The sequence below is a fragment of the Macaca fascicularis genome, chromosome 2, assembly GCF_037993035.2.
Source record: "Macaca fascicularis isolate 582-1 chromosome 2, T2T-MFA8v1.1".
Lineage (NCBI taxonomy): Eukaryota > Metazoa > Chordata > Mammalia > Primates > Cercopithecidae > Macaca > Macaca fascicularis.
In genome coordinates, this window is record NC_088376.1 from 106,868,173 (window position 1) to 106,886,129 (window position 17,957).

Genomic DNA, 17,957 nt, shown 5'->3' on the forward strand with positions numbered 1-17,957 from the left:
GGCCATTACATTTTGCTTTCCATTTCTGAAGAGTTCTGTTGTGTGCCCCCGGAAGGGCCCTGGGTCAGGCACACCTCCAGTGCCAGGGGCTTCATGAAGGCTGGCCGGCATCCCCAGTGTCCCATTTCAGCACAACCTGTCTGTTGTCCCATCCTCATTTCTGTACTCTCCTCCTTGCTTCTGTCCCGCTGCCAGCATGCCCTCTCCAGGGGCATTGTGGGTCCAGTTCTAAGGCATGGCTGTCCTTCTGGGGAGGAGGTCCTCATTCATTTAAAGGGAGTGAAATGGGAGCTCAGAAGTCAGAGGAAGCTATTCATTCCCAGGGAAGTACTTTAAGGCAGGCAGGTGTGTTGTTTTTGTTGTTTTTAAGTGAGACAAATGTGCTTTTCAAAAGACTCCGTGTGTGTGCTTACACCCCTGAGTCTGCTTGAACATCTAACACCTACCAGCTCCCTGACAAGAACATTTGTGGCAGATAAAAGGCATTAAAAAGTCCTAAGAGTGAAGCAGGATGAGTCACAGAGAGAGTGAGCCTGCCAGAGCCTTTGAGAGCAGCGGGTTGCAAAGCTCGAATCTCGGTTCCTCGTTTGCTCCGCCTTGTGCCAAGCCGGGGCTCACGGGTGGGTGTGATCCCCTCCCTTCCTGGGGCCCCTACACCTACACACCTCCCACCACCTGCAGAGCTCTCTGGCCCACGGCACGCCCTGCTGGGCTCACCTGGTGCCTGAGGATTTTGCTTGCCAGCTGGGGCTGTGGGAACCAGCCGTGGGCTGCTTTTGCCCTACAGGAGGAGACGATGAGACTGAGCTGAGAGTCACTGTTTGTCACCCTGCAACATTCATCGCAGCACAAGAAAGCAGCAGGGCGGTGTCCCCTCTCCCCAACACTCCCCCCTCCCCACCCCCGGCTGGAGAGATGAGAAAAGTGCTTGCAAAACAGCTGAGAAAATTTGCAACAGAGGCTCACAGGGAAGAGTGGGCTCAAAGCACCAGTGGCAGGCAGCACCTATTCTCATCTACACACAGCCCCTCTAGTCCCTAGTGCCAGGCGATCACTTCACCCCACTGCACCCTCCTTGACTTTCAGGATTGGGTGCCTCTTTACACCCAAAAGGAGGGAGGAGAACATGCCCAGTCCTTTGTGGAGCTGGGGATCGTTGTGGCATTTTTTTGCAGAGCCTGCTGCTTTTTGAGGTCTTTCTGTAGTTCTCAGAGCAGATTTAAGAAATGTGGATTCATCAGTGAGATTGGAAGGAGAAGGGGATACCATCATTTGTGGGGGAGGCAAATGCCTAGAGATTTGGTGGGAGATGTATTTGGAGAGTAATGAGGATGAGTGACTTGATGGGGAAGTGGGGGTTAGTGCAGTTGGGGAGTCTTGGAACCTGCTGACCCAAGGTGCCTGGGAGGGCGACTGACCACACCTGTTGTCTGTGTGTATCCACTCCTCATTAGAGCCCATCGCCAGTTCTTCCAGGGGCTTATTTCAAAGGAAGTTCTGAACCACAGGCTTGTCTTTCACCCAAGTCTAGTGGGTACCCATGGCTCAGAGCTGCACGGACACACCTGTGGCCATCGAGAGGACAGAAACTTCACAGACCTTCAGTTACGTGTGCCCCATTCTTAGTGAAGCAAAAGCTGTTGAGGCGATGGGCCCAGCCGAGGCCTTGATCTGGAAGTGCTTTGTGGTGCACCCTACATGTGTTCAGGGGCATACCTTGGTGTACCCGACAGCCGTATTCCCCATGCTATTTTGTATTCTGAGGTCAAGCTCCTCTGAAGAACCACTAACTGCCTTTGGATGGGTTTTAGGACATTTAGTCATGGGTCAGACTATTGAGCCTCCATGGTTGTGAGAATTCCAGGGCTCTAGGCTGGGTCCTGTGTGAGTCAGGCTGTGGGGTTCTGAAATTTAATCAAACATGGTAAGCAGCTCCCTTTACCCCTTTAAATCACGGTGCTGACTATTACAAAGAAATGTACAAATAAAAATGTGTTTGCATTTTTATTTATGCAGAAGCAGGAGATGGCAAATTTTAAACCCTATTTTCAATCAAACCTGGAAAAAAAAATGTTAAGATTTGAGTAACTAGTTGGAACCTTGCCTCTCTCTTTTCGTTTCTGTGTAGGTCTGTTTCTTCCTGATTACTGGACTCAATAAGAGAACGAAGCGTGGGTAGTCAGCGTATAGAGTTCGTGTTACCTGTTAGACCGTAATAGGCCCACCAGACATGCAGAAATGGAACTTGATTTATTAGAAAACTTAAGAAAGAATCAAAAAGGGAGGAAAAGAAAGAAAAGCAAAGAAACTAGCCACAGATCTGCCTCATCAAACAGCCAATCGGTGTGCCCAGCAGCATAAAAACAGCACATCCTGCAGCCAGCTGGCAACGGAGGGGGAAGCAGCCTCCTCTACCTGGTTGTTCATTTGACAGGAGCCTCGGGAACTGCATTCGTTATTTGGGTCTTAAACAAGGGGTGTCATTTGTAGAAAGGGTTTTATTTTTTAACCACTTTTTCAGGTACGGTGTTCTTACCACCATACTGCAGTTTACCCAGGAAGTTAATTGCTTTATTCTTTTACATTGACCTTGAGAAGATTTTATATCTGAGAAAAGTGACGTTTTGGTTTTCTAATTTAGAAACACAAAAGAAGGTGAGAGAGATAGTGTATGAGCCTGATTCACACTTTGGGGACAAGTGGTCTGGTTAAATTATACACTCTTAGAACTGGGAGCAAAGATAACATTATTAGATTTAGGCATTAAATATGATTAATGGGACAACAGGGATAACGTTGATGCCCCTTCGTGTGTACAGCCAGCTTGCATTTCATCCCTGAAAACTTGTTTGGTTGAAGGGCTTGAGTACACACCAGAGAAGGTCTGTGCTCACTTACAATTCTGACTTCTCCGGCAGTCACAAGCACTAATAGTAACCCTTTGCCTACGGTTTCACAGCACGCTGTTTTAGCAAAGGAGGACCTTCCCCCAAGAAACACACTAGTAGAAATGCCAGCCCTTGGGGGAGGAGGGTCACTGTGAGATGAACTCATAATGTATACGTATCCCAAAGCACTATGTTGTGCATCATCAATATGTACTGTTTTTACTTATCAACAAAAAATAAATAATGAGGAAAAACTCATGCTGGCAGCTTTTAAAAGGACAGCCAGTTTGGCTTGGCATGTTAAGCTAACAGGTTGCTTCCTGTTGGATCCCACTCACCCCTGGGCTGAGGCAGGGGCTGGTAGCTCATGATGCCAACACAGGCTTTGGGGACACATTTTGACAATGCTTTTGAGTTGTCTCACTTCTCAGTGGAAAGACCCAGAGTTCTTACTCAGCTGACAGAGAAAGGCACATGTAAAACTCAGTCATTTTGAAATAATGATGGAGGGACAAGGGTAATCTATGGCTGTCACCTCCTACTCCTCTGGGGAATATGTGATGTCTTCGTCTCCTCAAAGAAGAATAAAAGACGGGGGCAGGACTTCCCCAGGGGGTTAGTGTGGTGGCAGGTGCCACCCCATACACTTTCTGTATTATTAAGGGGTTTCTGCAGCAATCCGACAGGCAAAACAAACTTGAAAGTCATTTATCTTCTTATCCACATCAAGATCAGGGTAATATTTGTGTGTGTGTTTATATACTTGAAGTAAAAATTAGTCAACCCTATTGGGAAATTTTAATACTTTCATTTAAGAAATACTTTCTTCACTCTTTTCTTTGAAAAGCACCACAAATTACTGCTTACTTTTAGATTCTTTCTTAGATTTTAATGTACCTTCTAGGCATTAAAACAAATATATCTGATATCCATCTGACATTTAGAAATTACATTTACTGGTGTAACTTTCGTTCCTTGTTATTACTGTTATTGCTCTAATTGCCAGCACCCATTGTTCATTCATCGTGGTGTGAAAAACAAAACTGATGAAAGTTTATGTTTCTCTCCATATCCAGACCTGCCCTCTCTATCTGCCAGTTCTATCATCAAAACACTTTGGGTAGGTCTTGTTTGTTTGTTTTAATCCCTTCAAATTGCTGGTTCCTGCCCAGTAACTCCCGAGCTGGCTCTCAGGTGCTTCTCTGCCAAAATATGCTGACTGCATCCCTGAAAATTGATCGTGTATTAAGAACTGCTGAGAGACTCAGCCACTTCTAGGGCCAAGTCATCACGGCCAGGTCCACGGCGAGGGAGAGCCCTCCCGACAGGCAGCGCTGCCCTGGACACAGGAGGTCTGAGACAGGGAATATGCACGTGGGAGGTGGTAAGAGAATTAGAAGGTGCAGAGATGGGGGACATGAGGAGACGGGTAGTAGTGGGGACAAAGTGGGAACAGAAGCAGGTAAATATGTGGAAGCTGGTGGAAAAAAAGAAGCAACCAACCAGAAAAACGGCTGATAGGATGTTGATAATATTGCAGGAATGTTTTTAAAGGCCTATTTTGCAAAAATGAATATGGGGAAAACTAAGAAATGAGAATACCAGATAAGTTCCACCTGCAGAGGCCTGGAAAGTTTGGCACATCAGTGTGGGGCAGTCACAGGTGCTGAGAAGGAGGGGCGGTTTTGCAAGGTGTGGGAAGCTGAGTGGGATGCAACTCCTAGAATTGGGGGTGACAGCCCAGAGAGTGCTGGCTGAATGAATATTCGGCTGAATCTGCTTTTCTAGCTGACCTGTTGGAATGCCTAAAGCCCAACTGCCAAGCACTCGCTCTGCACATTATCTTGAGCCCCGTTTGTGACGGTAGTACCCCCTGCCTCTGGCTTCCCAGGCACTCACTTTCCTCTCGGGAGACAGGCAAGGAGCAGGTGGGTACAGGACAGCTGTGGTATGGGATAGGGTACCTCGGGGCTGCAGGAGCACTAAGGGAGAGAGAGGTATCACCAGCCTTCAGGGTTAGTCAGTGCTGTTCAAGCCAACACTGGAGGAGGGGGAGAGGGAGCTGCAGCACGAGCTCTTAGTTGTATAAAATTGAAAGTGGGTAGGCTGAGGAGGGGTGGAATCTCAGAATCTGAGAGAATTCAAAGGAGGGTAGCAGCCCATCTTTCCCAAGTGGCATAGTCTGTTTTTTTTTTTTAATCCAACTATTTTTTAAATTGTACTGGGCATATGGTACCTTCCAAGACCAAGAGACAGCCAGATGGAGTTGAGAGGGATCATGAAACCTGTTTTGTTCTAGCAATTCTTGGGCTGCAAATATTGTTCAGCCTCCACTCCCTCAGGCTGCAGGAGCTCATAGTGGTGTGAATTCCCAAGGGTTCGTGCAGGCACCACTGTGTCCCCTCAGGCAAACCACTGGCCTCTCCATGCAGTTGCATCCTTTGACACCCAAATAGAAATTATCCATTCCTTGATCATAGTAGAATGAAATGAAAGCACCATGGAAAAGGGAAAGCTGTCCACCATTGAGGGAATTCCTGAGAACAGCCCCCTCTTGATTCATGGCTCAGAGATGAGCTCCAGTCAGCATTCACCGTTACTGTCACTACGGTCCCACATCTGCAGTGACCCAGGGGTGCAAAGTGCCTGCACCGCAGGCACTGTCTCTCCCCAACCTCGTGATGCAGGTCAGTCAATAAGTTCCCTGCAGTCAGATCTGGGGGTGGGGGGATGCATTGTCGTGGCTGCCAACGAAGAGGAAGGATAGAGGGAGGGGTAGAAGGATTCGTAGAAAGATGGATGGAGGGATGGATAAGTGTAGGGAGGCAGTCTTAGTTTCCTCACCTTAGCTTCCCCAGCTGGAGCCCTGTACATTAAACTGGCAAATGACGGTTTCACAAGATAAAAACGAGACATTTATTAACATACGTATTGTTGGTGTACACATGGGTGCACCCAGTGATGAGTAACCAGAGGGATGGTCAGTACTTGGGCTTATAAAACATCTTAGGCTAAAAGGGGCTTGTGGATTCTGGGCTGGGAACACCAGACTAAAGAGGAAAAGGTAAGAATAAGCCTTTAATTACTTGAATGCCCAGCAGCAGTGGTAAGGACCCTATACATGAGCATATAAATAACTCCTCTCCCTTACCAGGAAGAGGAAGACATCTTTTACCAATGGAAACTTTCCTTGTGAGTGTAAATTTACTTGACAGAAGAAAACCGTGTGTCCTGTCTTTGCAGCTTTGCCTGCGTCGGCTGGTTCTCAGTGGCCTTTAGCTCAAAATCATCCATGTGCCGAAGAAGCATATTTTGGGGTGGCATATTCTGCTGCCCTTCAGATGGAAGAAAGGACAATCTTGTATCCATAGTCTAACTTCTAGTTGAGCTTTTGCTCTTCCTCCTCCCCATAGCAATATAGAGAATCAGTGGAAGATTTAGCTTCTCTTTTAAAAAAAATTCAACAACAATTTGCCAAGTCCCTGTTGTATCTCTGGTACACAGTCCTCCCCTCAAGGAGTTCATGACTAAAAAAGACAAGTAAGAATAACCCTTCAATTACTTGAATGCCCATCAGCAGTGGTAAGGACCCTATATACAGGCATATAAAGTAAACTAGGAGTCCCGAGGAAGGTGTCATGATTGCCAGCTGGGAGCTGACCTTGCAGGATGAGGAGGAACTGAGGATACAGATAGCCCTGCATGGAGATGCCTGTCCATCCCTGTGGGAAACTGCAAATGGTTCCTTTTGGTTTGTGTATAGTTTATTGGAAGTGGGGGTGGGGTGTGGAGCTGGCAGAAATAAAGTAGAAAATGTAGGTTAGGACCTTATTATGAACATCCCTAAATACCAGTCTAAGAAACATGGACTTTTTTCTGTTGAATGTGGAGTAATTGTATACATACTCTAGAATACTGTGCTGCAATTAGCATATGTACCAACATGAATCGACTTCTGAGACCTGTGGTTTAATGAAAAATGTGAGTTGCAAAAAATATGCCCAGTGTGATATCGTCAGTGAAAAAAATACAAAACAGGTCTATGTGTTTGTGTGTTTTTTTGTGGGTCTGAAAGGACCCACACCAGACTGCTAACAGCAGTTACCTTTGGGGTGAAATGAGAGAACTAGAGTTTGGGGGTGAGGAGTATTGAAGGTGGGGATGTCAGCATTTTTGGAAATCTTTTAACAAGGAAATGTTATCTTGCCATTAAACTGTAATTTTAAAATTCAAAAGATAATGGAGTCATTGGCTTCATTCCTGTTCTAAAATTTTCAATTAGAGCTTGCACATTCTGAGAATTGGGAAGATGGTCTCAAACCAAACAAAACCCAAGGATTAAAAAATAAGCCCCCACCTCCCCGACTCAGAGCCTGCAGAGAGAAGGAACTCTTTGGACCGCTTTTCTCCCAGGCCTGAATGGCCTCATTTGTTTGGTTCATTGATAATCAATTTCAGGTGATGAGGGATGCTCTTGACCCACGTTGACCTTGCAGCAGCATTCTGCATTCCTGCCCATGACTGGATTCCACCCTGTGGCGGTGGCTGGCTCCGGGCAGCGGTGGTGAGTATGTTTTTCTCTTTCCTGGCACCAGGATCATTTTCTTGGAGAGTCTCTGTGGACGTTGGCAAATAGTTTTGGCCTTCTTCCAAGAGATTGGGTTTATACCAGTCTAAATGAGGCAGGCATTTAATCAGTCACCCAGGGAACAGGCTTGAGGCCCTCTGGTGTCTTCTTTATAATTAATTTTTAACATTTGTTTTCAGTATAAAATTTGGGCCTTTATCCTCTTTGAAATAAAAACATAGCATGCATATTAGACTGTATTGGCACTAAACTTCACACACCATTCTTTTATTCCCTTCCAACTATTAACTCCTATTAAGCAAGACAGAGGGATAATAAGATCCCCCTGCACTCCCCCGCCTCGCTGGCTTGTGTGATGCTTCATCCTCTGTAATTGCCTTCGGTGGCCAGGCTCTTTCCTATCATTAGTGTGCATCAGAGGCTCCTTGTCAGGGCCCCGGCCACCTCCCAAGCTGCCATGCACCCCTTTTGCCATGCATCCCTTTAATGCTACGGCCTTTCCCTAGCCCAACCACTGGGAGGCCCTGGTCGACTAAAGTTCTTGTTAACAAGACACAGGGGGTATTTCTGGATTTTTAACCCTGGAACTTGAACTGCTGGAGATGATTTCCTGTTTGTTCATTTGATTGACCTGCTCTTGCGTCCTGAGAGCCCAGGCGTGGGTCAAGGGAACCCGAAACATCACAGTGGTTCTGGAACCTAGATCTGTATAAACAACGCTGAGAATGCTGACTACAAGCACAGATTCTGAGGCCCCTCCTCAGACCTACTGAGTTGGAATCTTTAGGACAAATGGAAAATTAACTGGCAACTTTTTGTTAAGCTGTGTAATTATTTGCAAGTCACTGAGTAAAGTGATCATTTTTCACTGTCTTTCAGAGAAGTTTCAGCACAAACTTATCTTTAACCTTCAATCCCCTGGACTTTCTCTTAGGGCTGTTATGTACCATTTGTGCAAATTAGAAACAGGAACCCTTCTTTCTGGACAGCAGCAGACCACACAGAAGGCAAGACTAGGCCTGTGGGGCTCAGGATGGATTTCAGTCCCATTTGTCTCCTTGGCCAGGAGTCTCTGTGCAGTTAACAACCTACACAGTTGCACACAGCAACCCTGCTTACTCTGTGCTCTGATGAACAAAATAGCTACCCTTGAGTACCTACGTGTGTAAGCACAGGGTCAGCTTTTTCTTACATAGTTATTATCTGTAGCACCAACAGCAACTCCTAAGGATTTATGTTGAGAAAACTGAGGCTCAGAAAATTTGATTTCCCTAAGATAACACAGTCAGAAAGAAGCAGAAGATTAAGACCCATACCAGGCTCTGATGTGGCAAGCAGTTGGATGGATAGGAAATTATTTGCAGTCAGTGCCTTGCTTCTTCAGCAAGACCATGGGTAATTCCTTGTCCTCCTTCCCTCTGAGAAAACCATTAACTCCAGAGCCTGCGAAAAGGTCCCTCAGGCCAAGAGTTAGCTGCCTGTCTTTGCTGCTGAGTGAGCAGAAGCCTCAGGCCTCCTGATGATGAATGAGTAAGTGTTTAGGAAGCAGCAGGAGACCTGGGCCAAGGGCATATGACACGGTAAAGCATTAACGATTGCGTGTTTATTATTAGCAAAAGTTTCACTTTTTCCAGCCAGCCACCATGATTAAAAGTCCAGTTTCTCTTTTCATTTTGTGTAGGGATGTGAGCAAAGGGCTTTAAGTCAGAGAAGGATCACGAAATTGGAGTCAGCAAGGACTCCTTACCAAAGTTGTCGTGTCCTCTGGATTATCAGCTGTTTTCTGTCTTCTGGAGTAAGGAGCTGCCCTGAGCAGAGTGCCAAATTGGCTGCCGAGTGAGGTTCGTGCTAGTTGCCGCTTCTCCTCGGCACCTGTACCATCAGCCGCGGCTGTGTTAGGAACCCCCTGGAACTCAGTGGCTTCCTCAGCACTCAAGTGTCATCCCAGGGCTGCAGGGCAGCCTGGGGCTCAGCTGGTCCAGTGTTGGCTCCGCTGGGCCCCTGTGCTTCAGGCTGGGCCCTGTCCCTCCCCAAAAGTCTGTGGGTCAGCAGGGTAGTTCTGCCTCTCATGGCTCTCATTCCCTATGAACCAGCAGGGTAGCAAGGCAAGCTCTGCTCTTAACAGCAGCAGAAGAGCACAAAGGCAAGTGAAGGCACTTGAGGTCCCTTAAGACCTAGGCTTCAGACTGGCCGCACCATCCATCTGCTGAATTCTACTGGCCAAAGCAAGTTCCTTGGCCAACCTAATGATGAAGCACAAAAGTAGGGTCCTTTCCCCTCTTCAGCAGGAGGATGTGCAAAGGCATGTGACAGAAGACAGAGCTGAGGGTAAGAATTAGGGCCAGCAGTTCCCCCTAGCACACCCCCTCAATCTCCAGAGGCTCGTTTGGTGGAACCTTCCTCTCCTTGCAGGCAGCTGGAGAGCCTGGGGCCCCCTTCTCTGTATGCTGTCCTCATCAATGTTTTTCACAGGGCACAGAATTCACCCACCAGGTTGCTCACATTTTCAGAGAAAATCTGCCCCACATCAAATGTTTCTCATTCAATTCTCAAAAGCTCTTCTATGTTTTTTCCAAAAAAGGCCTCCCTCACACTCTGATATCACAACCTCAGTTTTGCTCCCTTTCTTCGTTTCTAATAAAATCTGAACTATGCAGATTGCCTTTCTCATAGCCATGGTAGCTCGTTGTTGGCCCTTCCTTGAGTGGCGTTGGTCCTTCTCAGAGGCAGAGGATGGGGGTCCCTAGCTGCCCTTGTGAGCGCATCATTAATTCTGGGAAGGGGCCACTGGCTTCACCATGATGCTCACCGAGTGAGCAGCTTCATCTCCAGGACTATACCATCCCAGGCCAAATGGTAGTTTTTTGAGGGGTCATCTAATCTGTCAGTTCCTAAAACTAGGTGAACATTAAAATCAGCTGGGAAGTTGAATACCAATTCGGATGTCTGGGCCTAGACAACAGCAGGATGGGGCTGGAGGGTGAGCTCATTTGGGAGCTACTATCACTTTGCCTGCCGACCCATTTCTACTTGAAGTAACAGATTACTCCAGAAGCTAAGCTGCCTCTTACTATCTGTTACCCAAATCAGCAAGACATGGTGGCATTACCAGTGTTAATGCAAATGTCTTTTTTTTTTTTTTGAGACAGAGTCCCATTTTGTCACCCAGGCTGGAGTGCAGTGGCTCGATCTCAGCTCACTGCAACCTCTGCCTCCCAGGTTCAAGCGATTCTCCTGCCTCAGCCTCTCGAGTGGCTGGGATTACAGGCACTCACCATCATACCTGTCTAATTTTTGTATTTTTAGTAGAGACAGGGATTCACCATGTTGGCCAGGCTGGTGCCAAACTCCTGACCTCAAGTGATCCACCCACCTCAGTCTCCCAAAGTGCTGGGAATACAGGCATGAGCCACCACTCCCGGCCTGATTGTCTTCTTATAAAAGCAGGAGGTTCGCATTCCTGCAGAATCTGCAGCCTTGTCATTGTGTGACCACAGGTAATGGGAGACAGCTTGCATCCTCTGGCCCTAAGAGTCCTCTTTGATTCAGGAGGCCCAGTGAATAAATAAGTTCAGCATAGAGAGATCAGTCACTCTGAACTTTACATTACCTGCTTTAGGGTTTAGGTTCTTCAGATCACACACTAGGGTTCAAAACTGAGCAATCTCTTCAAGTGACGTCCTACCTAAGGCAGACTGTGAGGGGAAGGTGAGCCCCTCACCCCCATTGTGTGGCTATTTAAATCATTCTTTTGAAAGGGTACTGTGACCAGCAGTTACAGACTCAGCTTTTAGACTCAACTCACTTCTTACTCTGACCTTCCTTCCTCAAGTCATTTTCCCCCTCTGGACCTCGGTGTCTTCATCTGGAAAATGAGATGATTGAATTAGGTCATCTAGAATCTTGCTACTCAAAGTGTGATGAATGGGGCTTGTTAGAAGCATAGAATTTGAGGCTACACCCTAGACCTGCTGAATCAGAATCTGGAGGTGATTTATGTGCACATTAAATTTTGAGAAGCGCTGTTCTATAAGGTACCTTCCAGGAGCCTCACATTTGGTGCCTTTGAAACTGTGGTTACCCTCCTGTACCTTTCCTGTCATTCTCCTCAGGTTCCTTTTGTGAAAGCCTGTCTTAAAAGCCATCTGGTTCCTGGGCCTCCCGTCATCAGCATTGCTGCTGATTCATTGTGCCGCCTTCTAGGTAAAGAGGCCTCATGTTCTTTCATGCCAAGGATGAGGGGCCAGGAAATCCAGAGCAACTTAAAAGCCATGAAAAGTCAGGAAGAAAACGGTAGTTTAAATTCTGAGCAAGCCTCATGCAAGTCTGGGTCACTAGACACGTAAGGATCACAAAATAGATTGAACGTTCCAAGAGTAGGGAGGGGCAGAAAGCAAGTTAGAGAACCAAAACCAACAGCAAGGAAAATATTATAGAAGCGTGCAGGAAACCTATTTTCCATTACTGCTTGTCAAAAACATAGGCTGATATACACCTAGGAAAAAAAGATTATAAATTTCCCTTGTCCTTTTCCTTCACTGTTTTGAAGAGGAGTTTCCCATGGAGTTGGAGCTGTGTTGATTGGCAATTTATTTGTGAATTGTTTTATGAAACCAAGGCTTCTCTTCTCAATTTTCTGTTGCTCACTACAATTAACCATGGTTTAGTGGAAACTTCCTTTTCCCCGAGCCAATCTTCCCACCACACCCCACCCCACCCCACTGCACCTCCTTCAAAGGATATCACCACTTAAATAACAGTCTCCTAAAGCTAATGGAAGATATACTTTTCCTGTGCTCTCCCAGAGCCTTCTGATTTTTTCCTGCCTCTTTGTGATAGCACATCAGCAACTATTTATTCTCATTTATTATTCTCAGGGAACATGGACAGTTGATGCATAAAACAAAAGAGTTATTCTTTACTCACATCTCAAGGCTTAGTCTGGGAACCAAGGGCCCTGCAGAACTCTGAGACATTGGATTTGGGGCAAACTGACATAGTCATGACAGAAAATAAGCAAAATGTCCACTCTGTGAACCATTGTAATAAGCAGTTTATTGAACAGGTCCTGGGTGGGCCAAGCTCTTTGTAAGGAGAATTAAATGAGATAGTCTGCAGTCACTTTTCTGCAGGTAAGGAGACAGGTGAAGTAATTGCTCAAGGTCCCAGGCCCAGCAAGTAGGGGTGAGGGTTCAAACCTAGGCCTCCTGGCTCCAAGGCTCATGCTCTGAGCCCCTGTCTCGTCCATTCTGGCTGTGAAATGCCCCTTCCTCATCAGCCTGTTTTCCTGCATACGTTTTTGTTTTCAAACTGGAAATTATTTCTACTTAGTGTTCAAGACCCAAGTGGCAGTCTCCTCTTCTGGGGAGCCTTCCCTGACTCCCAGTTACCCCATTCCACTCCTGGCAGGGCCAGCAGCTCCTTTTTTTTAATGTAACGAGCACTCCTCTCATAGTGTCTTAAAGTGAATTCTCCAGTGGTCTGTCTTTCTCATTATTAGACTCTGAGAACCTTAAGTCAGAGTCAGCCCTGTCTAGCCATCTGTGTCCTTCCAAGTACCCAGCACAGTGCCTGGCTGGAATGTCCATGTCTTTTCTTCCATAAGATGAGGAATGTGCAGGTTCTTTGTGTTAAAACAATCCAAATAAATGATACAGAAAAGATTAGCATGGCCCCGTCACAAGGATGCAATGCAAATTCGTGAAGCATTCCATATTAAAAAAATAATAATTTTTTAAAAAACCAATCCAAATAGAAGGCATGTGTGTGCATGCATTGTGAATGGATATTTCTCTACACATGTGCTATGTTCTATTGCAACCTTGCACTTTAACATGTATAACTTATAAAAGGAGATGGGGCTAAGGCTAGTTCAGTGACTCATGGAAGCAAGATGGCAGGGGCTTGCCCTCTGTGGCAGAGAAAACCTCTGTCAAAACTCAGAGCCCTCTGACACCCTGATTAATGTTTCATAAGATGTCCGGGGTTTGTTTCTCTCCATCAAAACCTTGACTTTAGCCATTATTCTTGCAAAACTGCTCTGAACAGGGGTCAGCAGAGCATGGCATGTTCAAAAAGGTGAGCAGACGTTCGTTTTTCCATGTGGCTTCCCTGTGACAGACAGCTCTGTTCTGAGGCTCAGAAAGGGAGAGAACGGACTCAGAGTTCAGTGACCATGTGAAATGCACAGATTGCCCCCCAGGCTGGGCTTCTGGGCAGTTTGTATAGCATAGGGGTTAAGAATATAAGAACCTGGCTTGGACTGGATAGCCAAGTGTCTTTGAGTGATTGAAGCCAGTGAGGTGAGTTGTTTCCTCATTCTGTGATGTGAGAGTAATAGTACCTTCCTCAAGGGCTGCTGAGAGTATTAAGAAAGTTAGTAGATGTGAGGCATTTGGACAGTAGCTGACACACTGTTAGTGCTGTGGTTGTTGGGTTCTTGCTAGTCTGCCTGTTACTAGACTGGAGGCTCCCAGAAGGCAGGTCCCTCCCCATCATCAGTTTTTTTGTTTTTGTTTTACTATAGACTCCAGTGTAATATATGAGGCGTTGGCCTTGGTGGGCAGGTTGGAACAAGTTGTGAGCTGATGGAGAAGTAGAGGCACAGGTTGGCTTTGTGGAAATTAATAAGCTCCATTTTGTAATCAATGGCTGTTTCTTAAAACAAAACTGTCCACAAGCCCTGTAACCACGGCAGGTCCCAGCTAAGATTCTCAGCTGAACCAGTGAAAAGCAGTCATCCTCTATAAACACCAGAATCAAGATAGGGGATAACATGATCCATGACCTTTTAACTACATGAAATCTACTTCTAGTAAAAATAGTGTATGCAGATGGATGTTAAGGACACCTGCTCTTTTAAAAGTCCCACTGTCTCTCTTTTGCTGTTATGTTATTACTAGAGCTGTGGCTACGTCATTGTATCTTCTGCAGTTTTCAGAAAAGGGTTATGTGACAGAACGGGCCTTGCAGAAGGGAGAAAGCAAGGCAGGCTGGAGAAGGCTGGGCTCTGATGACACAGAGTTAAACTCGGGCCTCTGCACTCATCCTGTGAGCAGATCTTGTCCCTGTGGTCACAGGTACCAGCTGGGCCTGGCCAACTCGGTGTTTGGCCTGGACCAATACCTCCCCTTGGTTTGCTTCTTCCCTTGGCTGCCTAAACACGGGTAAAACAGTGATATGCCCTTGCACTGGCACAAAGGGGACAACAGAGTCCTCAGAAGGAGGGTAGGGCGAGCGTCCCTGCAGGAGTGGGATCCCCTTTGGATCTGACCACCCGTCAGGTCTCTGCCAGAGGTAACAGCCTTGGAATGGTTGTGGCTTTACTCAGCCCTTGGAGACACCACTTGGTACATTTGGGAAGTGAAGCCAGCCATGAGCCAGAAGGGCAACTTGGTTTGTCTCAGCAGGAACCCACAGCTGCCATCATGAGCTGGGAGCCCTGAGAAGGGGTCCTCCTCGCTCATTTGTAGGAGAATTTCCCGGCTGATTTGGGTCAAGATCCCCCTGCTGAGATGGCTGCCCTGCAGCTTGCTGTTGGGTGGGGCAGGGAATTGTTGCCACTTCGGGTGAACAGTGAGATTCTCTCAAACCAGAGAGTCCATATCGTGTGTCCCCTCCATCTCTGCCTCAGTGCATGCATGAACTTGGTGCTGCCCTCAGTACCTTGGGTGGAGAGGAGTGTGTGAAGAGGGATAAGATATTTGGATGATTGATTAGTGTCTTAGTTTGGATTCCCCCAGCAGTATAAGTTGTGTGTCTAGGAGGTAAGCCCAGGCAGCACTGGTTAGGGGAGAGGGGAAGTGAGACAGGGAAGGAAGGAGGCCAGGACAGCAGAATTCACTGGAGAGTAGGTCACTGCAGCCCCTGAGGGGTGAGGGAGCTGGGTGGAGCATTCACGCATCAGCTCCCATGGTCACTGGGTCTAGGCTGCTCCTGGACTGTTAACATACAGGCACTTCCAGCCTGTCCCCTGCAGGCCAAGACAGCCTCAGGCCAAGAGTCCAGGTGCACACAAAGCCCTTGGTGGACCCAGCAGGTGCCAAGGGGACGTGGGCTGGGCAGACCCTGCTATAGTTGGCTGGAGGAAGGGGTGTTTACTTTTGTCTTTAAAGCAGATTAAGATTTAATCCATTGTACAAGAGGGAAAACCAGAAGTGGGAAGCAGCCCAAGTGTCCACGGACAGATGAATGGATCAACAAAATGTGGCCTATTTGGACAATGGAATATTATTCACGAGGAAGGAAATTCTGACACATGCTACATGGATGAACCTTGAAGACCTTATGTTAAATGAAATAGGCCGGTCGCAAAAGGACAGATATATAATTCCACTCATATGAGGCACCTAGAGTAGTCAAATCCAGAGGCAGAAAGTAGAACGGTGGTTACTAAGAGCTGTGGGGAGGGGAATGGGAAGCTATTGTTTACGGGGTACGGTTTGGGAAGATGAAAATGTTACGGTGTTGGATGGTGGTGATGGCTACACAACAGTGTGAATGCACTCAGTGCCACAGAACTGTACACACAGAAATGGTTACAGTGGTAATTCTTATGTTACATGTATGTGTGTGTGTGTATATACATATATATGTGTGTATATATGTGTGTGTGTGTATATATATATATATAAAAAAAACACTTACCACAATAAAAGTAAAGAGAAGAGAAACGAAGGCCCGTCAATCTGAGTAACTTCTCCAGAGCTACTCAGTGGTTCCCTGGGGAGGCCATGAAGAGCCTGTGGAGAGGTGTCTGCTGTTCCTATAGGTGCTGGGACCCCTCACCTGGCTTCGTCACCTCCTTACCAGCTGAGGACTCCACAGCAGGGACAGAGCAGGTGTTTCTGGGTATTATGGCTCAGATTAATTAGAGTCAAGAATGAGACTTTCTGGTATGTCAGAGAATAGGCCCCTTTGAATGAGTCACCAGGCTCCGAATTCCATCGCTGGTTTTTGTCATGAGGAAAGTGGAGCTGGCGCCTTGAGGACCCACTCTGCATAAGAATGATGCTCTGCACCAGAGGCAGAGGGATTAGATCAAAACCTCTGCCCCTTTGTTAATGTCTTACAGGCAGATGGGCATGTTGACAGGTAAGTGACATTTAGGCAGAAACCTGAAGGACAGGTTACTGAGGCTGCCAGGTAGAGGGGGACTGAGAGAGAGCTGGGGAAGGGTGAGCCATCCTCATGGGAGGGATGAAAGGTTAGAGTGGTAGAGAATGACATGATCAACTTTTCCTTTTAAAAAATCCCTTATGATGCAATGGGGAGAGTGGATTAGACTGGGGGAGGGTAAGGAGAGACAGCCAGTTGGGAAGTGCCTGCAACCTTCCAGGGTGGCTTGCACCTGAGCACAGAAGTGATGTCGCTGGTCTCACATGAAGGTCTCCCAGGAGGGTCAGGATATAGAAACACTTCAGCATCTTTGGAGAAAAACATATAAATCATAATCTACATTTAAGTAGAATTTGCAATGTATTTAATCAGTTGTAATGAAGCCAAATTTATATAGAAAACTGAAACCAGAAATTGGAAACCTCATTTTGGGTGGTTTGGAGGCCAACAGAGGTGGAATTGACTCTCACTGCACCTTCTCTGGTGCACAGGGCATCAGGAGACTCCAGAAAAGCCTTTGCCATATTTTATTCATTTATGCCCCTGTTGTAAAACAGAGGTCATACTGTCTTCGTATGCTTTCTATTTGTATCTCATTCTGCTAGATGCTGAGAGATAAAGAGATACATGAAATAAGGATTTGTGTCTCCAGAGACCTTCAGTCTGGCTTGGGGAGGGGGTCAGACAGGGGCTGGTTAAATGGGTGTCTTTTGTAGCTGTTCAAGGCTGCCAAAAGTAGGACATGATTAATTGTTTAATGATAAATGGGACAGAAAATACAGGACTGTAGGAAATGAATGGGACAAAAAAATACAGGACTGTAGAAAGCCTCAGGGAGAGCCCCCTAGGGTTTTCCAAGCCAGATCTGGACTCCAGAAGGATGCCTAAGATTGGGACAGATTAGAGAGGCTTGGGTGGGCTCCAGTGACTCACTGGAGCTGCAGAGGAAGATGCATTCCTACAGGCGACAGGAGGCTGCAGGCCGCCCTACGGCTGGAAAAGGACATCTCCACTGCATGCTAGGGTCACTGGCTTGTGCAGACTGGGAAGCCAAGCAGTTTTGAGCTGGTGGATGATATGTTCAAATAGTGTTTTTAAGACGATTTATTGGCCACAATAGGTAGAATGACTAGAGTGAGAGACTGCAGTGGAGAAACCATCAAGGAGGCTGATGAGAGAATACCACGAGAGAATCAAGAGACGGGGTGTGGATGGGGAGGGCATGGAGGGGCAGATGTGCCCCACATTGTAAACCAGCCAGGTGAGCTGCAGGCTGCTTATCAGGTTTCAGTGCCTGCATTGGGTTGGACCAGGGGGTCTAAGGACTTGACCCCAGCTGTACAATTCTGAGGCTTTCTGACAGG

General features: G+C 46.8%; 1 pseudogene; it reads left to right on the plus strand.

Annotated features, from left to right (window-relative positions):
• Window positions 1-13,096: 13,096 nt before the first annotated feature.
• On the plus strand, window positions 13,097-13,196 carry LOC123572019 (U6 spliceosomal RNA; annotated as a pseudogene).
• Window positions 13,197-17,957: the final 4,761 nt, after the last annotated feature.